Source organism: Alexandromys fortis, unplaced genomic scaffold (genome assembly GCF_014885135.2).
Source record: "Alexandromys fortis isolate MF-2015 unplaced genomic scaffold, M_Fortis_MF-2015_v1.1 scaffold_160, whole genome shotgun sequence".
Classification (NCBI taxonomy): domain Eukaryota; kingdom Metazoa; phylum Chordata; class Mammalia; order Rodentia; family Cricetidae; genus Alexandromys; species Alexandromys fortis.
In genome coordinates this window covers 621,496-646,101 of record NW_026068035.1, presented here as the reverse complement: position 1 = coordinate 646,101, position 24,606 = coordinate 621,496, and positions in this window count along the sequence as shown.

Genomic DNA, 24,606 nt, shown 5'->3' with positions numbered 1-24,606 from the left:
GCCTTGCTTAACCCATTGCCTTACTGGCTCTGCCCCATGTGCTCAACACCCATATCCTAACCACAAAAACGCATGTCCAGTGTGGAATTCTAAATGCAGAACTGGGAGGAAATGAAGAAGAGACTGCTTAGAATACCACCCTCCCTGTGATTAACATTTGTGGGAGTGCTAGGGAAGAAATGGGTGGAAATTACAGAGAAGTACTTACCAATAGTTGTAGTGATGAGGTGAGCAGCCTGCTTTTCGTCCTGCCCAGCTCCTGTATGGCTAGCTTAACACCTGACAAACAACACACAAGTGGTATTCACTTAAACACTGCCTGGCTCATTGTCTCCAGTCCCTTATTGGCTAACTATCACATATTGATCTAACCCATTTCTAATATCTGTATTGCCACTTGACTGTGGCTTACCCACATGAGTCTAACCACCATCCATCTTGGGTAGGAGAAGCATGGCATCTGCCTTCCTCTGCTTTCTTTCTCCCAGAATTCTGTTCGGTCTCCTCCACCCACCTAAGGGCTAGCCTATCAAAAGGCCAGGGCAGTTTCTTTATTAACCAATGAAAGTAACACATAGACAGATGACCTTCCTACAGCAAATAGTCAAGAATATATTTACGTTACGTGTGTTTTACCTCGTGAGGCAATGATTTTCTTAAGTGTGAGAAGCTGAAAATACCCGTGCCATGGCCCCCACTTGTGAATAAATCTGATTTGTCTCAACTGTGCACATGAATTTTTAACCTTTTGAGTGCTCATTCAGTTTAGATAACCTGTAGCTGAGACTACCTCCAATTATCTAGTTGCTCGGCTGGGGCAGCTCATTGGATAAAGTATTTGCTAAGAAAGCCTGAGTTTGCATTTCCAGCATTCCTGTAAAAGCCAGGTACCTCAGTGCTGGGGCTGAGGAGAGCTGAGGACAGATGAATCCCTGCAGATGTGGACTCAGTGCTTGAGCTCCAGGTCCAGCGGGAGATCCTGTGTCTAATTACAAATGGGAGAGAGACGGGAAAAAACCAAAAGATGACCAAGGGTCTGTAAACACACAAGAATGCGTGTGCACGTTCATCCTTACCACACAAGCACACACACACATGTACACACACACGCACACACGTGCCCTAGGAGCTCCGGTGTCATGTCAACAGACCATGTGACCACCCTGAAAAGATAGTATATGCCACTTCATTAAAAATGACAACTCGGAGGATAATTAGCTGCATTATCGTCTGAATCAGATTTCTACATGTCCAGGCTGTGCCAAATTCAAAGAGACAGTGATGAAAAGCATGCGAAGCTTTGGAAGACCAACTGGAGATTCTCAGTGGGTCTCTGGAAAAGGCTCTAGCTTGGGTGGAACGCTGGGATCAGGAGCCAAGCTCTACTTCAAAAGCACAATGTGCCTCAGGGTGGTCTGTTCTTGAGAGCTGACCTCCAGATGCCACTGGGAAAAGTACAGTCTGCACTCAACTGATGCTTGGGAAACACCTGCGGAAACAAAGAAAAACCAGTTGGCTCTAGTGCCTTGTAAACATTGTAAACAATGTAACAGCACAATGCTTGCTTCTGAAGACACCAGGCGTGCCATTTCTAGGTCTGGGATCTCCCGTAGGTCAATTACTCCACGTCTTTCTCCCTAACTTCCCAGTGCTGATGCAGAGTCCACAGAAATGGAGAATAAAATGAGACAACCAAATTTATTTTTACTTATGAACCTGAGCCAGCCTCTAAATGACTCTGGCAATGGCACTCACTTCCCTTGGGAGCCTATTCTCTAGTCTAATAGATCTCGCCGTTAGGAGATTTCTCTTATAATTCAGCATAAATTGTCCCTTGCTGAATTCCTTCCCATTATTCCTAGTTAGATGTCCTTGGACTCCCTTAGACAACGGATCCACTCCCCCACAGGCCTGTCCATTCCCAGGCAAGAGAGGCGGGGGAACAGAGGGAATGCTGGGAGGGCGATTAGGGAGCGCTGGCCTGACCTGTGGCTAACCAATAGGCATTTCAACCACAAACCTTCACATATGAACAAGGACAGCAAATTTATTAACCACGGAACTGGGTCATCTCAGGAAAATATTTGATTTCAGCTAACCTCCACGTTCAGGTCTCAGTAATTTCTCCATAAGTAAAACAGGTCAGAAGCATAAAGAAGAGAGGTGTCATAAAGACAGCGTGGAAGGCTAACCACACGTGTCTGTGGGTTCCACCTGAGCCGGAGGTTGGGCTCTGTCTGTGGTTGCTGATCTTGCCTGTTGGCCCCTCTTCTCTCATGCACAGTTCTAGTAACGAGATAGGCACTGAGGTTCGCGCAAACATCTGGATACTGCATCCATGATTTCCTCCACTGTTTATAGCGTAAGTCACAGGACGCAGTCTTCCCAGAACCCAACCACCAGGAAGTGTCTCACTGCGCACCAGGAAGTGCTTCACCGTGCACCACACAACTGCAGTGCACGTAGCCACAGTCCAAAGTGACCAGACAAACTACATTTATGAAGGCCCAGAACATATGACCAAATCACAGCCAAGGGGCTATGTAGCTCCAAATATTCTCCATTCCGCTGGTCCCCCATGTCAGAGCTGTTCTGAGAGAAGCCAGTCGGCCTCTCTCTGCTTGTGTGGACTGAGATGTGAGGCTCAGGAGCCGTTAGCTGTCCTGTCTTCCATAAGCTGCTGGGAGGAGCCGAGATGGTCCATCTGCACAAACAGGGAGAAGAGGAGATGGACATCAACCTCTGGGGCTGAAGGCTGCAGTAGTGGTCACACAGCCAGGCCCTGCTGACATTTGCTTCTGAAACCACCTGATGCCCTGAAGAAGGTCAGGTACTTTATACCACATACGATACCTAGTACAGCACCTAGTGCGTTTGCTGGGGTTGTAGACAGGAAACTGAAATGTTAAAGCCCAGATAATTTGGAGCTTTTTGTCGCCATAGCCACTCACTGCCCTCTCCCAACCTTATCTACACAGGCCAGGAAGGGGTATAGAGGGAGAAACGTACATGGAATATTTTGCCTTTTTTTTTTCTTTTACTAGACCTTGTTTTTATGATACAGAATACAACTTCTGAGCAGCCAGGACACCCACACCACATACTAAGACCAGGATAGGAGCCTCAGAGTTTGCTGATATGGACAGGGATGCGCAGCTATGATTCAGGCGTGATGATGCTGGAGAAAAGGGTGGAACGGAAGAGCCCCTATGGGTTTCAGCGCTGCCCCGGTTCCCTCTTTACCACTTGGAGACTCTCTGCCGTGCTTTTGCTGTGCTTGCTGCACTTCAGGAGGCAGGGGCTCCGTAGTCCCATTTTATAACCAGGAGAGACACTTCAAACAGACATTCTCTCCAGAGCTGTTCCGAAAGGAAACCAACCTCTCCCACCAGCAAGTCGGTGCTCCTGGCTTTCAGCCAGCTCCTCGCACTGCTTTTGTGCGTTTGCATCGCGATTCGAGCTTCCCGTCTAAGCGAGGCCCCGTGGTATTCCTTCAGGACACGGGTCTATTAAACAGCAAAGCGGAGTATGCAAATGATCTCCAACCACACGCGCAAAGCCCACAAACGTTCTTCTCAGGAAAGTGCTGATTATGGCAAATTATGAATTAACATGTCAAACACTGAAGTTTGAAACCTTATAACTGTGTTTACTGTACAAGAACTCCCAAATGAATTGAAAAATAGAAGGGAGAAAACAGCAAACTCAGTGATTCGGCGGGCGCCAAGACGACACACACACAGCCAGCCCCACCAAATCCACCAGCTCTTGGTTGCCAACACACACACACACACACACACACACACATGCATGCATGCATGCCACACAAAAACATACATTGTGTGCGTATGTACAGTGTGTGTGTGCATCACCCAACAAAGCAGAAGACACACATGAACCATCCCTTGTAAGGCTTGGTCCTCCCGCTGCTGGAAGCATCGCCACTGATTTCATCACCAGCTGGCTCCTCGAAATGACTCTTTTTGGGGGGGAGTGTATATTCATGAGTATTAATTGATCTCTTGTATACAAATGAGACACTAGACGTCACTGGGTTTTGTGCAGCAATGGCACCACTCTGCACGACCACACACCCCACAGCACAATCTCTGCAGATAGACTGGCTGTGACTGGTGCCGCAGGCCCCGGTCCAAGCTTCTGGGGAGGATTTCTGTGATGGTTGAACAAACCCTTTGGATGATTATTAATCAGATCTGGTGTGATGAGGCCTGAGGCCATAGCTCATGTTCTATATTGCTCGAGTCAATTGGTAAAAGGAGTGAATGACCTGTGTTTTAAAAAAAAAAATGAGGAAAATAACGGATATATATTAGCCCTTGAGGACCCTGAAGATTTGGCGGCTTATGCAGAGGAGTGGAGCTGCCTTTCGGGAGTTTCCTGGGATTATATCTACAGTGGATCCCAGAAAATAGGAAAAGACTCTGTCAATACTGTTTTAATATTGCCTACACATTTCTATAAGTTTCTGTTGCTCCCCATAATTTCCAGAAGGAAGAACACAGAAGAGAAGTTTTTGCCGTTTCTGGTCACATTGCAATAATCCTTCAGAGGGAAAGAATACTAATGAGGTGCTAAGCACATAGTCAATTTCAGAACAGATTGTTTTGTGTGAGGGAAGATGGCGGTCAATGTGGGAGGAAACGGTACCCTTCAGTCTCCTCATCGGTAATCAATCCACAGAAAGTGGGTGGTTCCTCCTTCCCCTGTTCTTTCTGGGTAAGCAGGCAAAGTCCAAAGATAGAGTGTGGAGCTGCAGAGTCTTCTGTAAATACGGTGAAATTAAATGAAAAGTGAAGTCATGGGCCGTGATTTCTTTACAACTACCAGTTCCCTCCCCGTGTTTCCAGGGAGTTCCCTGGAAGGCAAACCAGGAGCCAACTGTATGTTTTTCATCCTCGACAGAGTTCCTTCTCAGAGGACCCAGTTCCTCCTACGCCACCAGCGTGGACCTGCCTTCCAAGGAAACCCAACTTTCTCCATTTCCAAGGAAAGCCTGACTTTCTCCACGGACGGTGGTCCTCCTTTCGAGGACCTTGTCCATCTGGCTGTGGCTCTTACTGACATTGAGCTAAGTCCACCTCTCATTTCAGAATGACCACTTCAGTGGTGCACAGGTACTACCTCTCCCGTCATGGCCCAGTGGACAAGCTGAGTCCCAGAAAATATCACATGCTTACACGACATCAGTGCCCGAAGCTGGTGATCAGCTCTGCCCCTGCTACCGTCTGCTCTGCTCCCTCCGTGTCCTTTCTCTGGTTCCAGTGACAATTGCTCCATGTTCCACAGGCAATATGTGTACCCCAGTGATCATGCGCTCCATCCTTTAGTAAAACTATCTCTTGCACACTGCGTAGAACCAGTTGGTGTGTCCAAACTTTTGAAATTAGGACACAGTGCTGTCATGTTCAATTTTCACACTTGAGAAATGCACGATCAACTTATCTTTAAAAAATTGCCAAAAAAAATGTCTAATTTTTTTAAGGGTGGAAAGTTTATTTTGGTTTATAGTTTGAAAGACTGTAGTCAGAAATGTCGAGGACGGTGTGACAGTAGGGCTTGAGGAAGCGGCTGGTGACATTGCAGCTGCAACCAGGGAGCAGAGAGAGAAGGAAGATGAATTGGATGCATGTGCTCGAATCCATCACAGCCCCCCCCCCCATCTACGGAATGATGACACCCACATTTAGGGTAGTTTTTCGTGTATCAGTTCACTTAGCCTAGGCAGTGTCTCACAAGAATGTCATAATGTTCTTTGTGAGTTTCTAGTTTCGTTTTGGGCTATAGTCATGCCTGTCCTTAGCCACACAGGGCACATAACATTCAGGGGCTACGTAAATACACTTGACTCTCATTGCCTATGAAATTCTAAAAAGCCTGAGCACAGTTCTGCAGAGTCACAAGAATACTGAATTGGTATCCCTGGGCACTGTTCTTCAGCGATTGCAGGGATCAGTCCCTTCAATCCTCTGGCCATGGCAGTTGATAGGCCAATCCACACAGAGACTTGACATGCATATGTGTCTCCTTACATCAGAATGTGAGCTTTTAATATCTACTTCCTGAGGTAGTTTTGAGCATGTGTTCAGGACTCTGGCTTGTAGAAGTCTTTAGCTCATATTCATGTCTTCTCTGGAGCATGTCACAATCTCCATGTCTTGGGAACACCAGCATATGTCACCATATACTCGGGGCTATTACACAGGGAAATCCTCACACTGGATAGACCACAAGATAAGACAATCATGTCATCTGAGCCCAAGTGAGAAGTTGTCATGGAACCTCACTGGGCTTCAGGAGAGACACGTGTGTGCTCCCCTCATTGTTTGCTTCACAGCCTCTTAAACCACACACAACATTCTTTCTGGGCTGTGTCATACATAGTGTGGTTTGCTCATTCCCTTTTGGAAGATGGAGTTCTAAGTTGTCTCCAAGATCCCAATCTCTTGCTTTCTATGTCTTGGCATATGGAAGGAGTCTTTTCATGCTCATAGGTGGGAAGATTGTTCCTTGCTTGCATCATAAATAGGTGTGTGTGTGTGTTTTACTTTCTGAAATGACATTCCATTGAACAAGACTCTGCAACAGTAAGCAAGAGGTAGATTCCCCCACTGGCTATGGAGAAGTGAGCTTTCATGGGACCCTGCAAAAATGTGGACCCTCAGGATAGCAACTTCAAGGATCCCAGAGAGCTCGGAAGATGATCCAAGTGCTACAGGAAGATGGCCCCGTGCTGGATCCCCAAGGCCAGGCCCTGCAGCTGTGGACAGAGAATTCAGGAGCAGCTCCTGGCTCTTGACCACACAGCCTGGCTAATGAATGGGCTTTGGTTCAGACTGAAAGCTTTCCATAACTTGTCATCCAGCAATAATTGTGCCTCTCACTAGAATGGTCCTTGGGGACGAGAGATCTGTCCTGTATATCCATTGCTTTGTCCTCAGCACCAACAGCAGGATCTGCTGGGTAGCTGGAATTCAGTAATGAAGTGAGCTAGGGCTGCCTGGTTCATTGGAGATTTCTGAATCCCTCATTTACGGAGCCTGGGAGCCCACAGACCATCCTGGAATTTCCTCCTTTGCTTTCTTCTTCGCGTTTCTAGTTGGTCCTTGTTCCTTTGGTTCTCCAGTTCTTCTCCTCCATTCACTCTGGATCTGAGGCACTTCCCTTCATGAACGCTTCCTCAACACCCAGTAGAGACAGCACTTGGGTGCAAAAAGCGTGGCAGGTGTCATTTTCTGTGACCTCGCAGTACATTGGCAGTGTTGGCTTTCCCACTGTGTGCAGACCAGCCCTGCCATAGCCAGGCTCCTTCAGCCCTCAGTACAGAGCCCACAGGGACCTATTACCAAATTCTTTCTAAATAAACCCAGTGCCTTTCTCAGGAGCCTTGTTGGGACAGCTGTTAATGCGGTGACATTTTCTACATCATTTAATCTAGCCGGTTAGATTACGAGTCAGCCCTCTCTGCTGAACGTCAGACGCCTTGATCCATCTGTCTGTTAGCTGCTTACACTCGGCGGTCTCTCGGGCACCACAATTCCCCATGCCCCAAATCTGAGCTCATCTTCCCTTCCCGATACTCTGCTCCAGGGCTCAGACCTTTTTCTTCTTCCTCATAATTGTCCCCAACTCCATCACAACAGTAAACACCAGCAGCAACTTCCAGGTCATTGTCGTCATCAAGGTTTGAGACAGAAACATCATGTGAGCTTCTCTGCCCTTCTTACTTCATAATTCTGCTTCCTCAAGTATTTCAAAGAGTCACCTTAATAAAAATAAAAGCACCACTTTTCTCCCTTCCCACATTTCACACACACACACACACACACACACACACACACACACACACACACTTCCCACAGAGGTATTCCCACTAAGACTGCTAAGATGTTCTTTTAAGACTTACCCAGCCTCCTCTGATAATGCACTGTCATCCAGCTGTCAAAACCAGCCTTGGTGGTGCACTCCATCGTCCACCAGACACTCCCTGGTTCCCACGCCCTCCCCTGGCCTTCTCAGCAATAGCACAGCCTCCTGGAAGACACTCTCTGATTGCTTTGCCCTCATCATTTAGGCCTCTTCCATGTAAGTCCCATAGGCGCCAGTCAGTGTCTCCACTTCTTTACCAGCCCCTGGAGCTCAACTTACTGTTCCAAAGTCAAAAATATGAATTGGTGAAAGGCAGCAGAAACAAACTTTCACATAGCATGTGACTATTCTTGGTGCAGTCTAAGTATGGGCTACAAGTGGTACGGTGACTTCAGAGAGGCACTCATGGGATATCAGTGAGAGAATTGTCTACAGAGAAAAGCTTAACCAAACTGAGTCTTTCTCAGTGTGGTGAGCAAGCTGGAGAAAGCTCAAGGAAGAGGTTCCCCAAGACAGGGAAGGACAGAGGAGTAATGGAGGTGGAAAAGATGGAGTCAGTATTTAGCCAGAAACGAAGGTACAGTCAGCCATTTCCACTGCTGCAAAAAAAAAAAAAAAATACCCAAGGCTGTGCAATTTGTAAGGAAGAGAGGCTTGTGCAGCCTTTGGTTTTGGAAGGCCAAGCAAATAGTGCCAGCCTCAGCTAACCTCTGGTGAAGGCATGACAGGAGGCTACTCCGATGACAGGAATGTATTCCTGTGTTGGGAGACACCAAAGGCAGGGCATGGCTAGACCTGTGTTTTAGAGCAGCCAGGGTCTCATAAGAACTGCATCAGCTCCTTCAGAGGACAGAGATCCATATGACCCCAAGAGGGCTTACAAGGAAACAGTTGGACCCTTACAGGGTGTTGGAAGCAATGGAAAAGGAGAGGAGGCATGGCCCCTAAGGCCCTGGCACTAGTGAGTCCCCCACTTCTATCACAGTCTAGGAGGATAGCGAGGACAGATGCATGGGCGGGGACAGGGAGGACTGCACAACCACACTTAGATGCATGTGATGCTGTTACTGAGAAATATCGCAGGAAAGACAAGGGAGAAAGCAATAGATTCATCCCAACCACCGCTGCTTCTCTCTTCTAGCAAGCAACCTTTGTTGACAGATAGGCTGGAGAGCCAATGGTGGAAGGAGGCGGGATCAGAGCAGAGAGCACAGGATGGACTCATAGGGAGTGCTAATGGGAAATCATCAGTGGTTTGCTTGTAACCATTTAACACTGTGGCAGTGTTTCTCTACAGAGTGATGGATGGGATAGCCAGTAGGGTATGTGCTGTGAGGGTGGAGAGAATGAGAAGAGACACAACATGTATCCGCCAATCCTTACAAGACAGGGACAAACAAACAAAAGAATTAGTAGATCAATGAATGGATGGTACCAGTGGATGTGTGGATAGATGGATAGATGAATGGATAGATGGATGGATGGATGGATGGATGGATGGATGGATGGATGGATGGGTAGATGGCACCTAGCCCTACAGAACTCAGAACCTACAGGCTTTGCATTTTTCAATATACTTTTGACAAATTGATCCAGGTTATGAATTTAGACTTTGTCCAATCACAATGAACAGATGAGGGAAGTATTCAACTGACAAATAACAAAAGAGAAATAGTATTTTATATACATTAAGCTATGTGGTGGTTTTCTTATGAGAACCAAGGGGGAGGGCTGGGATGCAGGCAAATAAAGAGGCCCCTAACAGTTGCGATGATGATGATGATGATGATGATGATGATGAATATTAGCTCCAGTGTTGCTTCCCATGGACCACACCCCAGCAATTTATAAACTGTACAATGGTCCTTTTACCTGGACAGCCTGTTGTATACGTTTGGTGCTTATTCTTACAGATGGGAAAACTAAAGCTTGAAGGAGGTAAGAGATTTAAGCCTCTGCCCCACGGTCAACAACTGGGAGTGTGGGAGTTCCACTCCACTCCAGAGCCCCCTGATGTCCAGGCAGAACCGTCACTCAGGTTAGAGGCAGCAGGTACAGTAAGTCAGATGCCGAAAGGCATGGCTAGCCCACATACAAACATATGAATAAAATATTTAAAATCTTCCTGCATGCACAATATAAACACTAGCGTCTAGGAAAGGAGGAAGAAAGAGACAGGTACCATGGGCTCGTAACAGATTCTGAGGGAGCGGCAGACATTGTGTTCAGCTGTGTCTCCGCAGATGAGGTCACCATGCTCCAGTGAAGACTAGCAAACCCACACAGAGACAGCCCTGCTTGACTCTGTGGGCCACAAAACAGAACTAAAAGGCATGACTGTGGGAAAGGGGCTTGCCAGCGGGAGGGATTAAGAGGTGAGGCTGACAGCAATCAGCATGCAGCATATGACGCATATCATATTTGTATATTGCATATACACATAAATACACATATGCAATATATATGCATATATGTGTATATATATCCATGCAAATGTCAAATGAACACAAAATAATAAAAATAAATCATTGCCCATTGCTTGCAGGAATTGAAACATCATACCGAACGCCAATAGTCTGAAGAGTTCATGATGTGATGTAAAGTAAATGAATCATTTCTTTAAGAAGTGATAGAGACAGTCTCAGGTAACCCTGAGAGGCCAAAACTCCTTGACTTCCACCTGTTTCTGACCTCAGAAACCCCTCTTATTAGTTAGCCATAGCTTTTCAGGTTGCCAATTCCTTAGTCAAATATTGCCTAAACGTACCGAAGGGTTTTGTATTCCTTATTGGACATCCCTTCTGTCTCCTATGCTCCCTCAAGTAAAGCAGGGTTTGTGATAAATACTCTCCATGTGGATGTGTGTGCTTCACTGGTAAATAAGAAGTGCTGGGGGGGGAGGGGACAGGCAGGAGTGTTACAGATAGAAGGTGGTCATAGCTGGTCATGCTCAAGTATTAAAACTGATTTATAATAAACTGCAGGTCACATGACTGTTCAGTCTACAAGAGCATCGTGTGAAACAACAGTTCCCCAGCCCCACACCTTCTCTCCAGGTACCAAATAGCACTGGGCTAGCCCACGTTCCTCCTGGGGCTGCTGCCTATACCCGGGTATTGACAGCTGAGCCTGGAAGTCCAGGCTAATGAGTTCCTGCAGCAGCATTCAGGGTTGACCAGAATGGCAAGAGTGTGTTCTGGTTCAGGCAACTCTCACTCCTTCCCAGAAAGAGCGTGCAAATGAATACGCAAGTTACTATTCCAAGATGCCTACCAACGGGAATCCCTACGGACCTGTGCTGCTCATGCCCCATCTCCATGCCCTCACTATGTAAGACAGCAAACAGAGCGAGGGTAGACATGGGTAAGAAGACAACAAGAAATCATGGAGAGGAAAACTCATGGTGGATCAAGAGCTCATGGCCTGGTTATTTTTCATAGTGTTGATGTCTGTTGCATTTGAAGTTCCCTAGCTAGAGGAGGGGCCTCAGATATGGTGCTGTGTGTTTCCTGAGAAGAGTTCCTCTGAGTTTTCAGAAAATCAAAGTCTGTCACAGAGGAGAAATTACCAAAGAAAACTCAGCACACGAAGCCGGCAGTTTGTGTGGGGTGTGTGTGTGTGTGTGTGTGTGTGTGTGTGTGTGTGTGACTCCTAAGGCCTGCGTGAATAATTCCAAATCAAACATATTCACATTATTAACTTTTTAAAGTTTATTAGTCTCAGTGCTAATGAACTCATTCATCCCTGGCGAAAGCACACGGCTCCCTAATGAAATGTCGATAGATAGATCGGCGGCCAAGTGAGAACATCCAACAGCCAATGCCAAATTCCACTTGGCGGTGGGGACTGGAAAGAGGTGATCACTTCCAAAGAGATGTTTGGACACAGCAGCCTGGGACAGGAGCTGCACTGCAGACCAGGGTATCCGGTGTCCGCAACCAGAATTCCACTCAGCGTCGACCACGCATGAACCAGTCACCACGTCTTCCTAGGACTCCGTTTTACCGGTGCAAGTGCTGGAGACAGCTCGAGTTCATCCCAGGCAGTCTTCTCAATTGGACTTTAACACCGCAGCCGTGCACACCGTCCCCTAACCTTCACACAGGAGCTACTGTGTAGGTGTCTGTGCTTGCGTGCTTGCTGTCTTACACTTCAACGTCTGCCTGCTCCAATGCCGGTTCATTCTCTGCAGATCAAATTAACTTGGCTCCTCAGAAGATATTATGCCACAGGTTATGGGTTTTAATTTCTGGCCTGTTCCAACATTGCCCAAGTTCAGAGTTGTAATGAGTTTCCTAACCTGCGCTGGTTTGTGTCAGCCTGTGTGACAGGGCGTTGAGCACACTACAGAAGAATATAAAATGGAATGGTCTTTAGAAAAAACTATCAGCCGGCCTTCCTTTCTTTCAATTATCAGTTTTGAAAAGTAACCCAAACACGGGCACACTTCTGGAGATGGTGCTCTGAACTGCCCAAATTAATTCTTCAACATAAACTTCCTGTCTGCGTAAAATGACAGGGGTTTTCCCCCCCCGTGTTACCTACAGTCTTTGAAAATGGGCAACAGCCAGCAAGCTGGGGCGCCGGCTCCTTACTGCTTCATTACCGAGCTAAAGCAAAAATAATAATCATAAAAAGCTTTTGCTTCTGGACCACATAAATTATCTCCAATTTTCCTCATTATTTTCTTCTGCAGGGCATAAGGAGATTGCCTGTGGTAAAATATGTATCGGTACAAAACAAATAGAAAACAGTTTAAATCACTGAAGTATTTACCTTTTTATTTTTTAAAAAATAGACATTTTAATCCTATTAACGGTAAATTATATTACCTAGTGTGAAGGCTGACATGAAAGAAATATTTGAAGCATGCAGTTAATTATGATACCAAGTGACACATAATATTTATGCTCCTCTCGTGTAGCCTGAATGATTTTTCTTTCACTAACTGTGAGTCACACACTGATTGAAGTCTTGAAAGCAATGCTAAGACGGACTCCGGCACGCCTGCCATCCGCGCTTCAGTCACTAGATAATTAACGCTACAAGGCCAGGCCATTGTGTATTCCTTTATTGTCCTAATTTTGCACAGAGGGGGAGAAGAGTCTTCCCGAGAAGTCTTTTCCTTGTTGGTCTCTAACCCAGAGAACCTATGCGAAGTCTGCATAGAGCAGCGCAGCCTGCAGTCTGCAAGCAAATTTCGATGCAGAGCAGCTCAGCTGCACCTGGGTGAGGCTGTGACGATGTCTCCACCAAGTCCGAGGCGTCCCGAAAGCCTCAGCCCTCTCTGAGCTGCTTCAGATATCCATATGTATTTCAGCCCAATCCAGAACTAAATAGCAGTGGTTAGTCTGTTCGCCGAGTGCCTGGTGAGGAGCCAGGCAGTCGCAGAGAGATGGATGTGCCATGGGGCTGGTACCTTGCTGCTAGGTTACCCACCACCTGTGACCGACCCTGGGCTGAAGCAGCCTGGAGGTTAGTTCTGAGGCTTGGAGTGTGGAGGCCCAGGCAGGGCCACTGCTGGGCAGAGTCGCAAGCTGCACGATCCGGCTCTCTATTTCCTACATAAAAGCTTCTGTCAGAAACGATCCCAACAGGTTCTACTAAGCCTTGTAATCGTAGCAGGGGTGTCCCACTGACTCCTATCAGTGGCTCAGCGAATGCGCTGTGTTTGCCCAGTGGTAGCTCCGCAGGGTGTTCGAGCAACCCATTTTTCACTCTGCAAGGTGTAGATGTTTCACAGAGCTCCTTGGTTCCTTTCGCAGCTTCATTCATTCATTTCATGACTTGCAGCCCCTCCCCCCAAGGAACTGAGTGGGAATCTCATTGGTTGTGGTGATAGGCCTTTGATCCGGAGAGGTTCCCTTTAGAAGGTATTTTAAAATGGGAAGATAATAAACTTGTAGACTAGGTGGTTTAAATCGCGTATTGTTTCCATTTGTTTTCTACTTAACGGATTGTGTGTATCTGGAATATGCTACAAACTACCTGTGATTTGATATAAAAGAGCTGTGACCCCCGAACCCGTGCTATGTACGCAGTGCCTTATGCTCGGAGGTCCCCGTCTGGCTTCATAATCTGTTTGCAAAGTCAGCATTAATATCCCCTGAGGTCAAGACTGAAGCTGAGGCTCAGAGAGGCTAAGAAAGTTCCTGAAGAATCAACAGCCAAAAGGCAGAGGAGCCATCATTGGAAGGCAGGCAGGTGTTCGGTCCCTCTAGTATTGATAGTCTAATAGTTTATTGCAGCAAGATTGTTATACAAATATTAACAATTGAGTGAAAGCAGAGAAATTTAATTTCAAAATCCATTATGAATCAGAGAAATTATACCACCAGACCTCACCCAGCTGGAAGATACTCAAAACATTTAATAAAAATTTCAAATTATAATCACACCCATTTTTACAGAGGTTTAACTTGCATGTTGTGAGAATGTTCAGAGTGTATTTCAGGGTACCATTGGTAAGTGTCGACAAGTCTGGGCTCTGTCCTGATGGGAAACATATCCACAGCCAAGAGCATGTGCCCCTGTTCCTTCCTGGTCATCCCCCTGTCTACCGCACGGGCAATTGTCATTTGAGTGCCTTCAGGCCACTGATCTCTTCTTGGATCTGGTAGAATCTTATGGGATTATATTCTCGCCATCACCAGCCGCGGTAAGCTGGGTAAGCTGTCTCCTGCATGTGTGAATGTGATTACGGAGAGCACCACAATTTTATTGTAAGTTTTCACCAGCACACCCAAGACAGCAAACTTCCCATTACCACAAAGATCTCTTGTTTTGCCATTTAGTAGGTACTTCGCCTCCCTTCCCCACAATCTTCCATGCTTCCCTGCTTCAAAACACTCTATAGCTGGAAACCCGGAATGCAAGTTTTGCTTTGGTGTCCTTCACATAGCACAAAGGACTGGGAGTCTGCATGCTTTTCTGTCTGTCCAGGGCTCATTCCTTTTATCGAAGGGCAGTTTGTTTATGGGCGGGCTAGTTTGTTTAGACATGTACCAACTGCAGGAACTGCAGACTCCTCTCCCTTGGTACAAGCTGAGGGGCAGGAGGTGAGGGACAAAGTCAGCCATTAACATCTGTGTTCAGCATTTTCTTGCAGTTTTATTCTCTGCAAGAACTGTCCGAATGTCAAGTTGCAGAGTCGAATTGAAATGGAATGGTTGGGTGTTGCTGTTGTTGTTTTAACTGTATATCTGCTGCCCTGTGGTAGATTCCCAGCAACAAGAGTGACTCAGATCACAGCAGAACTTGACACTGTCCTGGCTGAATGTACGCCATTCTGACAGATGGGCTTTCATTCACTTGGACTGCGTGGATGGTCACACATCCCAACACCTCTTTTTTAGCGTGTTTCAGAATGTTGTGAATGACTCTTCTCATGTCTCTGGGATAGTTTTCAGTTGAATTATTTACTTCTCACTGTTCACCTGTGGAAAGTTTATATGTGAGAGATGCTAGTGGTCCCCAAATCAATCATGTGTTCAATAAGAGGTTCTGCATAAGCTTTTGAGCAGTATTCCCTTTCAGTTTTGATGAAATCCACTGAGACAATTTCTTCCTTCATAAATGGGTCTTTTTAGTATGAACTCTATCCATACCTATGGTACTAAAAAATCATTTCTAGTATTTCTTTTCTAAAATATCTACTTGTTGTATTGCATTTTTATTCACAGTCCATCTGCTCATTCATCTGCAGGTAACTTTATAAGCTGTTGGAATTAAGTCAACATTCTCTCCGTCTCTGTTTTGGGGTGGGTGGGTGTCTCTCTCTCTCTCCCCCCCCCCTCTCTCTCTCTCTGTTTTTCTCTCTTGGTCTTCCATTCCTGTTGGACTGTTGTTGAAACATCTTACATTAGAGTCTTTTCTTCGAACTGGAATTTTGTCTGGCATGAACTTGTGTAGGTCTCATGATGTTGTCACAGTCTCTGTGAGCTCACATGTCCATCAGCCCTGGAAAACACTGTTGTCTTGGGGTCTTCCACCACCTTACAATCTTCCTGCATCTACCTCATAGGTTCATAAGCCTTGAGGGGAGATGTGATAAAGACATCCTGTTGAGAAGACCTCTAACCCAGAAGCTGTTTGCAGTTGACAACTTTTGAGAGGAGGACATCAGTTTTCTTGGACCGAGAGGCACTGGGTGTATCAACCACACCAGTGCAGGCCTCAGAACCAGGAGCAATTGGCCAACACAAATGAATTCCATGGTTTTGTCATTTGTTGTTATTGTTGTTTGTTCGTGCTGTGCCTTTTATTGTTGTTGTTGTTTGGGTTTGGGGTTTGATGACAAAGGCCTTCTAAGTCAATATGATCAAAGCCCACATGAATGCAGAGTGGAGTTAGCATGCACAGGGCCAGCAGGGTCTGTACCAGGTCCTTCACCAGGTATAAATTATGGCTACGAGTTCAGTGTTCTTATAGGATTCCTGAGTGTTCGAGTGTGTGGGTCTCTGATTCTTATGGTTTTTCTTGGCCCCCTTTTCCTTCTGTTTGTTGGTTTTCCTAATCAGATGTATTAGTTTTGTTTTATATATTATATTAATTGTATTATTATATTGTGCTGTGTTATATTATAATCGATTAGAAGCCTGTTTGATTTTCTAATAAGAGACAGAGAGGGAGTGCATCCAGACGGGAGGGGGAGTTGGGGGAAAATGGGAGGAGTAGAAGGAGAGGAAACCACTATCAGGATAGATAGTGTGAGAAAAAAAATCAACTTTCAATAAAAGAAAAAAAGTGAGGAAGTTTATAAATAAAAATTAAATGGATGGCATGAAATGGAAGATTAGATATTATAAAAGAAAAGCTAGTCATCTTGAAGGCACGTCAACAACCCAAAGTGAAACACAAAGAGGAAATAGAATGTGCTAAAAATACAAAGAGAATCGGGAGTCTGTGGTTCCACCCAGCTAGTGAGAAACAAAGATAATTTTCAACAGGCTTCTTCTCAAAAATAGCACAAGATGGAAGACTTTGGAGAGGAGTACAAAAGGGAAAGAGGAAAATGTAAGTATGAAAGAATGATTTCTTGCTTGAATGTGTATGTGTCTTGCTTCAAGATTTTTAGTCAATATAGAATCTATACCAACAAAATTAGCCTCCAAAAAATCATCAATGATGAAGCAAATACTTCCTCAGTCATGTAAGATGAAATAATTTGTTATCAGTTCAGCTATTCTGCAGAAAATGTTATGTAAATCCTGCACAGAGATGAAATGGCCCCATTTGGAACAATGGGTATGTCCCAAGTAACACTTTATGTATTTGAGGTCATATAGTCCCTTGTGGTGGAAGGGATCCCTGTGCACTGTGGCAATTTTTCAGAAAGCTTGGAGTCTATTCATCATAGGAAATGATAACTATACAAATAAGTATAAAAGAATATGCCTCCCATTATTTAAATCCCTTTACAAGGTATTTGCATCCTTAAGGAAAACATAATAATTTAGGAATAATGTATTTAACTATATTACCACAAGGCAGAGAAGGAAAATAAATTTATAGTTTTATAAAGTTCTGTATATATATGCACACAGATGCATATGCATGTATAAGAGATTAAATGTGGACACAGTCTACATGTGTATGTGGATATGTGTAAACATGTGTGTATATGAGTGTGAAGGCTAGGGACCAACCTAGGGGTCATTTCGTTTCTCAGGAGCCATCCACATTTAGTTATGAATAAAGTCTATCCCTGGGACCCAGGGAACACAGGTTAGGCTAGAGTTTCTGTCTACGGAGCTCTAGAAATGCACACATCTCCATGGCCACAATGCTAGGATTACACATGCCACTGTGTTGTGCCTTTTGTGTGGGTGCTGGGGCCCAGTTTTCAGGCCGCAAGCTTGCCTAGCAAGCACTTTCCTGCCTGGGCTGTCTCTTCAGTTTCTATGAAATTCTTATGCCACATATGAAATAAAAAATACCACTTGATGAAAGTTGTATACTATAAATAATTTTACCGTACATTCAATATAACAAAGTATCACAGCTCACAAATCAACAGAAGACACAAAATGTAATAATAAAATGCTCAAAGAGTCCAAAGACAACAGAAAAGACAAGGAAACTGTATGAAAGTGTATGACATTTCAGAAGATGACTACCAATATAAAAGAATTTCAAACACACTGCACCAACCATTACATTAAGTATAAACTATCTAAACACTCTGAAAGACAGAGATTGTCATGTGGGCTCTATACAACCTCCTCTAGCTATGTACCAATGAAAGAAACTATATGATAAGCAAGATATAATGATGATACATGAGATTAAAGCTTAACAACTGGAAAAGAATACACAAACCATGATCCGTTAAGATATGGATAATGTGCTGGAGAGATGACTCACAGTTAAGAGCAGTTGCTGCTCTTGCAAATGACCCAGATTCAGTTCCCAGCACCAAGAGAGCAGCTCACAACTGCCTGAGACTCCAGTTACAAAGGATCCTATGACCTCTGACTCCATGGGCATTTGCATCCCCATGGTTCACAGAAACTCATACAGGTTCACACGTGTACGTCATCATCATAACAAAACCAATTCATACAGAGTATAGAAAGTTTTTTAAGTCCAATAACAGATTCAAATACACCATGCAGAAACTGACAACACTGCAGGGAAAACAGGCAAGTTAAAATCACAAGTGTGGGTCCTACTCATTGTTAGAAAGCCTGGAGCATGCGGCGTTACCAAGTCAAACAGAAACACAAGGATCCAGCGGTGTTACCAAGTCAAAGAGAAATACAAGGATCCAGCTTTGAACACTCTTAAAAATTAATTTGACAGTATTATTTGACAGCATGAATTCTTCAAAAACATTTTAGCAAGTTATGCAGGAAAAGAATAATTCAGATCAATCTAATTTTTGAAGATACTATGATAATACACACAAAGTTATCAGGGTCAGGAAAAGTATTTAGAACTGATTGAAGAAGTAACTCAGTCTATTCTGATTCCAGGATCCAGAATATTCAAAGCAAGCTGCTTTTCTGTATAGCAGCAACACCGACTGGAAATTTAAGTGTGAAAGGTACAAACGTTTGCAATAACATCAAAATATATAATACTTACAAGTCTCTCTTCCAAGAGATACAAAAGAATGGCACTCGAGATCTATAAGGCATTGATACGAAAACTGAAGGTGCCAGCAAGAGGCCTACAATTCCATTCAAAGTACCCACAGAGTTCTTCAGAAATTGGCTATCCTACTACATATTTTTGTTTGCTTGTTTATTTGTTGTTTTGTTTTTCAAGACAGGGTTTCTCTGTGAAACAGTCCTGGCTGTCCTAGAACTCAGTCTGTAGACCACACTGGCATTGAGCTCACAGAGATCTCTCTGTCTGGGCCTCTGCCTCCTAAATGCTGGGATTAAAGGTGTGCACCACCACTACCCGGCCCTACTGCATCCTTTTGAAGCCTGCCATTTCAGGTAGGTAATAGATCAATGGAAGAGAGAGAGCCAGGAAATGAATATAGACAAGTACTGCCAAGTGAACTTTGAAAATGTAATAAGGAAATCCTATAAAAGTTAATTTTTTTCTAATAAACAGTACAAGAAAATGAAAAAACTAATTTCCAGTGTACTTAAAAAATACTTCGACTATAGAGAAAAATTAAACTCCAGTGGATCATGAACTTAAATATAAAACCACAAGCTACAAAAGTCTCCAGAAGAAAATATAAAGGAACCCTTTGAACCTTTGGGAGCTAAGGAAGTATTTCCCCTATGTCTTTAATCTCAGTGCCAAAAACAAGGTCCATAAGAGGAAAAAAAATCATCAGTCAGATTCATGAAAATTAAGAACTTCTGGCCTTCACAACGCATCCTTTGGAGAGCTAAGAGACAAGATACAGGCCAGCGTAGAGTCCTTGCAAACTGTAAAACTCATAAAGGGCTTACATCTAGAACATTCTAATGATTCACCATCCTCCTGAAATCAATTATAAGGAAACAAATGATCCAATTTAAAACAATAAAAATGGATTCTACAAACACTTTGGTAAAGACACGCAGTTATCCAAAAGGTCCACACAAGGACCTCTGACAACGGTCATTGAGAAAACACAAATTAAAACCACAAGCAGAAATGGCCACACTGTTAGAAAGCCTGAAGCTGGCTGGACCCAGTGTTCCCATCTACACACAACATCTTCCTAAATCAGTTTTGAACACTCTTAAAAGTCAATCATTTAGCTAGAGATGGCTCAGCAGCAGATCAAAGCGTTTGCTGGACAACCCAGCTGTGGCACCCAGAACCCCTGTAAGAGAGCTGGGATGGGATAGGATGGGCAATTGTTCAATCCCAGTACTCCTACAGTGAGATCAGAAACAGAGATCGGAAACTAGCCCCGAGTTTGGGGTGCAGCAGCAGAAACAAGACCCTGCAGTGACGAGCCTGAATTCCAAATATTTTCCTCTAACCTCCACGTGAGTACCTGCACCCCTTCTGGATTCCGGAGAGAGACATAAAAAATATTTTAAAAGTCAATTATTCATTTCCTCATGGCAGAACTTCCCTGAATAATTTACATAAGAAAAACGACACTATGCACCCACCAAAAATCCAAAGGTTCATGTTGTCAAAAATTTGGTACCACTCAGCGGTCCACCAGCTGGAAGATGGTAAGGAGTTGTGTTGCAATAAAGGCTACACAGCAACAAGAAAAGGAACAAGCCCCAAAAAGGGACACCAAAACCTGCGTCTCAAATTAATATGCTGAGAGAAAAGAAGCCACTCACAAAGTGCCGTGCATTACACATTATTTATTTGGTGTTCCCAAATGGCGGGACTGGGCTCACAGAGGCGCCAGGGCTTTTGAAGGAGGAATGAAGTTTTGGGAAATACAGGTGTGCCTCTAAAGTCATGAAACTTTACACACAAGAGAATCTGGCATGTTAGCTCAATAGACATCACTTTTAGAAACAAAATCAAAGGGTGACTGAGAGTTCCAGCCCCGCTGCGTCTACCCTTCTGACATTGCTCTGTGTGTGAATTGTAAGTTGGGGAGCAGTAGAACACTGGAACAGCTCCACAGGCTCTCGCCTCGGCCCAGGAAAGCCTGTGTGCTGCCCCTCACTCCAACCCTCTCTGCTGCTTCCCTCCCTCGTCTCTCTTGTTTGTCTCTCTTCATTTCCCACTATGGAGAGCTGCAGCGGCGCCCCTGGATTCTGACCTGTGTGGCTGCCTCTCTAGCTTTTACCTGTAGTGTGGGTGAGACCATTGTCCATTTAACCCCGGCTCCGCCAATCCGTTCCTTCTGTCCTTTCCAGTGACCCTGACGCCGCAGGTGCCATTTGATCCTCACCTTGGGTACCAGAGGGCTCATGCTAACCTCCTGGCTCATGCTAACCTCCCTGGCTTTCGTCCCTAGCACTTGGGCCACTGGTGGTGGGGATTCCATGGTCTTCCAGGGGCCAGCTGCTGAGATCTGCTTGGGAAAAGCACGGCCCCACAGTCCTCTGGCAGGGTCCTGTTGGTAGTTCATTCCCCAGCCTGATCATCTTGGGTAATTTTTGCTGGAGAAATTTGGGGTATTCTCTGATTCATTTTCAGCCTGCCAGAAGCAAACCCGAACCTCTGTCCATTCCCCTTCTGCCAAGCCTTACCTCAGTCCCTCTGAATTCTCAGAGATAAAACATCTCCCAGATGGAAACCAAATCTGTACCCATGGGCTCGTGGCCAGGTCTCTATGAGTTCCCTGTGCATTTCCACTCTGGCAAAACTCACAGCCTTCTTAAAACCTGGAAACTACACCCGGAGGGAGAACAGTGAAATCTAGCTGATCACGAGCTGTTCCACCCCTTTGGAATCCTCCATGCCAGGAGAGAGAGGAAAATGGAGTTGAACGTCACAGGTGATGGGGAGAGAAAGGCAGTGCCCCGAACTGAAAGTGTCTAAGATTCTCCCTGGGTGTGTGGAACAGCTGCTTCGTCAGAAATTGCAGGAAGTTGAGTGTGTTTGGTTTAGTCAGCCTGTTCCTCGTGGGGACATAATTCATCAAAACCACAATGGTCTTCAGACATCTCACAGTAGAGTTCTGTGGACTCTGGATCATGTATCCTTCCCAAGTGCTGATGGGAACTGGTCTTATATCAGGGTTTCTCTGGAGAATAATATGTATTCTTAAGACAAGGAAACAGTGCCCCATTCCTGCTGAGTTAGCATGTTTTAAAAGATTGAAGCCAGATCATTGGATATGTGTTTTGGTAACATGTGTGTGGTGTTTGAATAGTGGGGGGGGTATGTGTGTGCATGTGTGTGGGGGGTGTTTAAATGGTATCTATCTATCTGTGTGTGTGTGTGTGTGTAGTATGTAGTGCATGTGTATGTGTGTGTGGTTTGTGTGCAGAGAGGTGTTTGTGTGCTATCTCTGTGTGTAGTATGTGGTGTATGTGCGTGGTATTTGTGTGTGTATTGTATGTGATGTATGTATATATGTTTTGTTTATATGGTATCTGTGTGTATATGTGACGTGTGTGAGGTATTTGCATGATATCTATGTGTGTGTGACATGCGTATGTGTGGCATTTGTATAGTATCTGTGTGTGTGATACATGTTATGTGTGTTGTGTGATATGTGGCGTAAGTATGTGTGGGTGTGCACATCGGGGGTTGTGGTTTGTGTGTATGGGTGTTTATATGATATGTGGTGTGTGGCGGTGTGTAATGTTTGTATGGTATCTCTGTCTGTGGTATGTGGTGTGAGTGGTACGTGGTGTGTGTGTGGTGCTTGTATGGTATCTTTGTGTGTGGTATGTGGTGTGTTTGTGTGTTTAGTATGTGATATGTGTGTGTGGTATGTGGTGTGTGTGGTATGTGGTGTGTATGTGTGTGTAGTGTGTGGTATGTGGTGTGTGGTGTGTGGTATGTGATGTGTGTAGTATGTGGTATATGTGTGTGTGTAGCATGTGGTATGTGGTGTGTGTGTGTAGCGTGTGGTATGTGGTGTGTGTGTAGTATGTGGTGTATGTGTGTGTGTAGCATGTGGTATGTGGTGTGTGTGTGTAGAGTGTGGTATGTGGTGTGTGTGTAGTATGTGGTGTATGTGTGTGTGTAGCATGTGGTATGTGGTATGTGTAGCATGTAGTATGTGGTGTGTGTGTAGCATGTGGTATATGTGTGTGTGTAGCATGTGGTATGTGGTGTGTGTGTACCGTGTGGTATGTGGTGTGTGTAGCATGTGGTATGTGGTGTGTGTGTAGCATGTGGTATGTGGTGTGTGTAGCATGTGGTGTGTGTGTAGCATGTGGTATGTGGTGTGTATCACTGCTCATTGTTTTGAAATTGCTGCTTCTCACCAATAATATCATAGGAAATGGATTCTAAAACAAAGAAAATCCTTAATTATGTCTTTCCTTTAATCAGCCCAAATTATGACAGGACAATGTTTTCATCACCAATCACCAATAACCGCAGTCCACGCACTCATCTCAGTTGGAATTCTGGTCTGTCACCTGCACAGCAGGCACGATCTGTCTAGAACCAGGGCCAGTGCTGAGCCTGGGCTTAGAGTCAGAAACTCTGCAAAATTTCTGAATCGTGACAGTTACTCATGATTTCTGGGTTCTGGTTACTTTGGTCACAGACCTTGGTGCACCACTTTGCCTTCCTTGCTGGCTGAAGGGACAAACTGATGGCCAAGAGTAAGACCCTTCACCTGCACAGACTGCTGACTCCACAGAGAACCCTCTGCAGTATGTGTACAAAGAACCACCCAGAACTCTGACCACTATGAAAAAGGATAGAGCAAGTCTGTAATTTTAAAATGGTAATATAATGGTTTGCACATGCATGCATATTCATGCTTGTATAATAGAACATATGTTGAGATAAGGGATGTGTATAACACAAATTAAGAGTAATGTAGACTTGGGAAAATACATGTGTGTGTGATGTATTTTATTGAGATTGTAGATCCTGGTGGCATTTGAATATTAAAGCTGAAATGGTAGAGGATATTTTTAAAATAAATCCTAATACTAAAACATCCAGCTACTAAACAGAGAACAGCTCAAAAGTCTGAAATGTGTGCAGCCCTAAGGATTCTGGGACCCTTGTCATGCTCCACTCCCAGTCTTTCCCACAATCAGGAGTGGGTCTCTGCACAGGGCCTGGAAAAGAGCTGGAAAAGCCTGGGATCTGCCTCTCTTGTTCTCAGCTTAAGAGGCTTGAAAACTCGTCATTTGGTCATTACCAACCCTTTGTTCCTTGTTTGTCCAGGCTTGGTGGCAGAGTCTCCTTCTTTTCCATGTCCTGGAATCATTTTAGTCGAGGGTGGTGATAGAACCTGTGTGTGGGTCTCCAAACCGCACCAAGAATCCAGATCACAGGGCAAGGCTACACACTCAGGCACACTTGCCCTGATTTCAACCATTAGTTTCCTGAAGGCAGAAAACATGTTCTTTTGCACATGGAAGCCTCCAGAACTTTCAAATGGCAAATTCATTATAGAAATCTATTATTTTAACAAAGTCTGAAATAAAGACAAAACCACCTGAAAGTGACTTGTCCCACACTCTCCAGCATGGACACGTGTGTATGCTTGGGCCTGTTGCTGTTCTAGACAGAGCTATTCCACTCACTTCAGACAAAGGGAAAGGCTTAAGCTATCATGATGTTGCTTTTCCTGACTCGCCAAGATTCGAATCAATAGGAGGCAGGGACTCTAGAAAAGGGGGCAATAACTAGAGAGCATTGTGA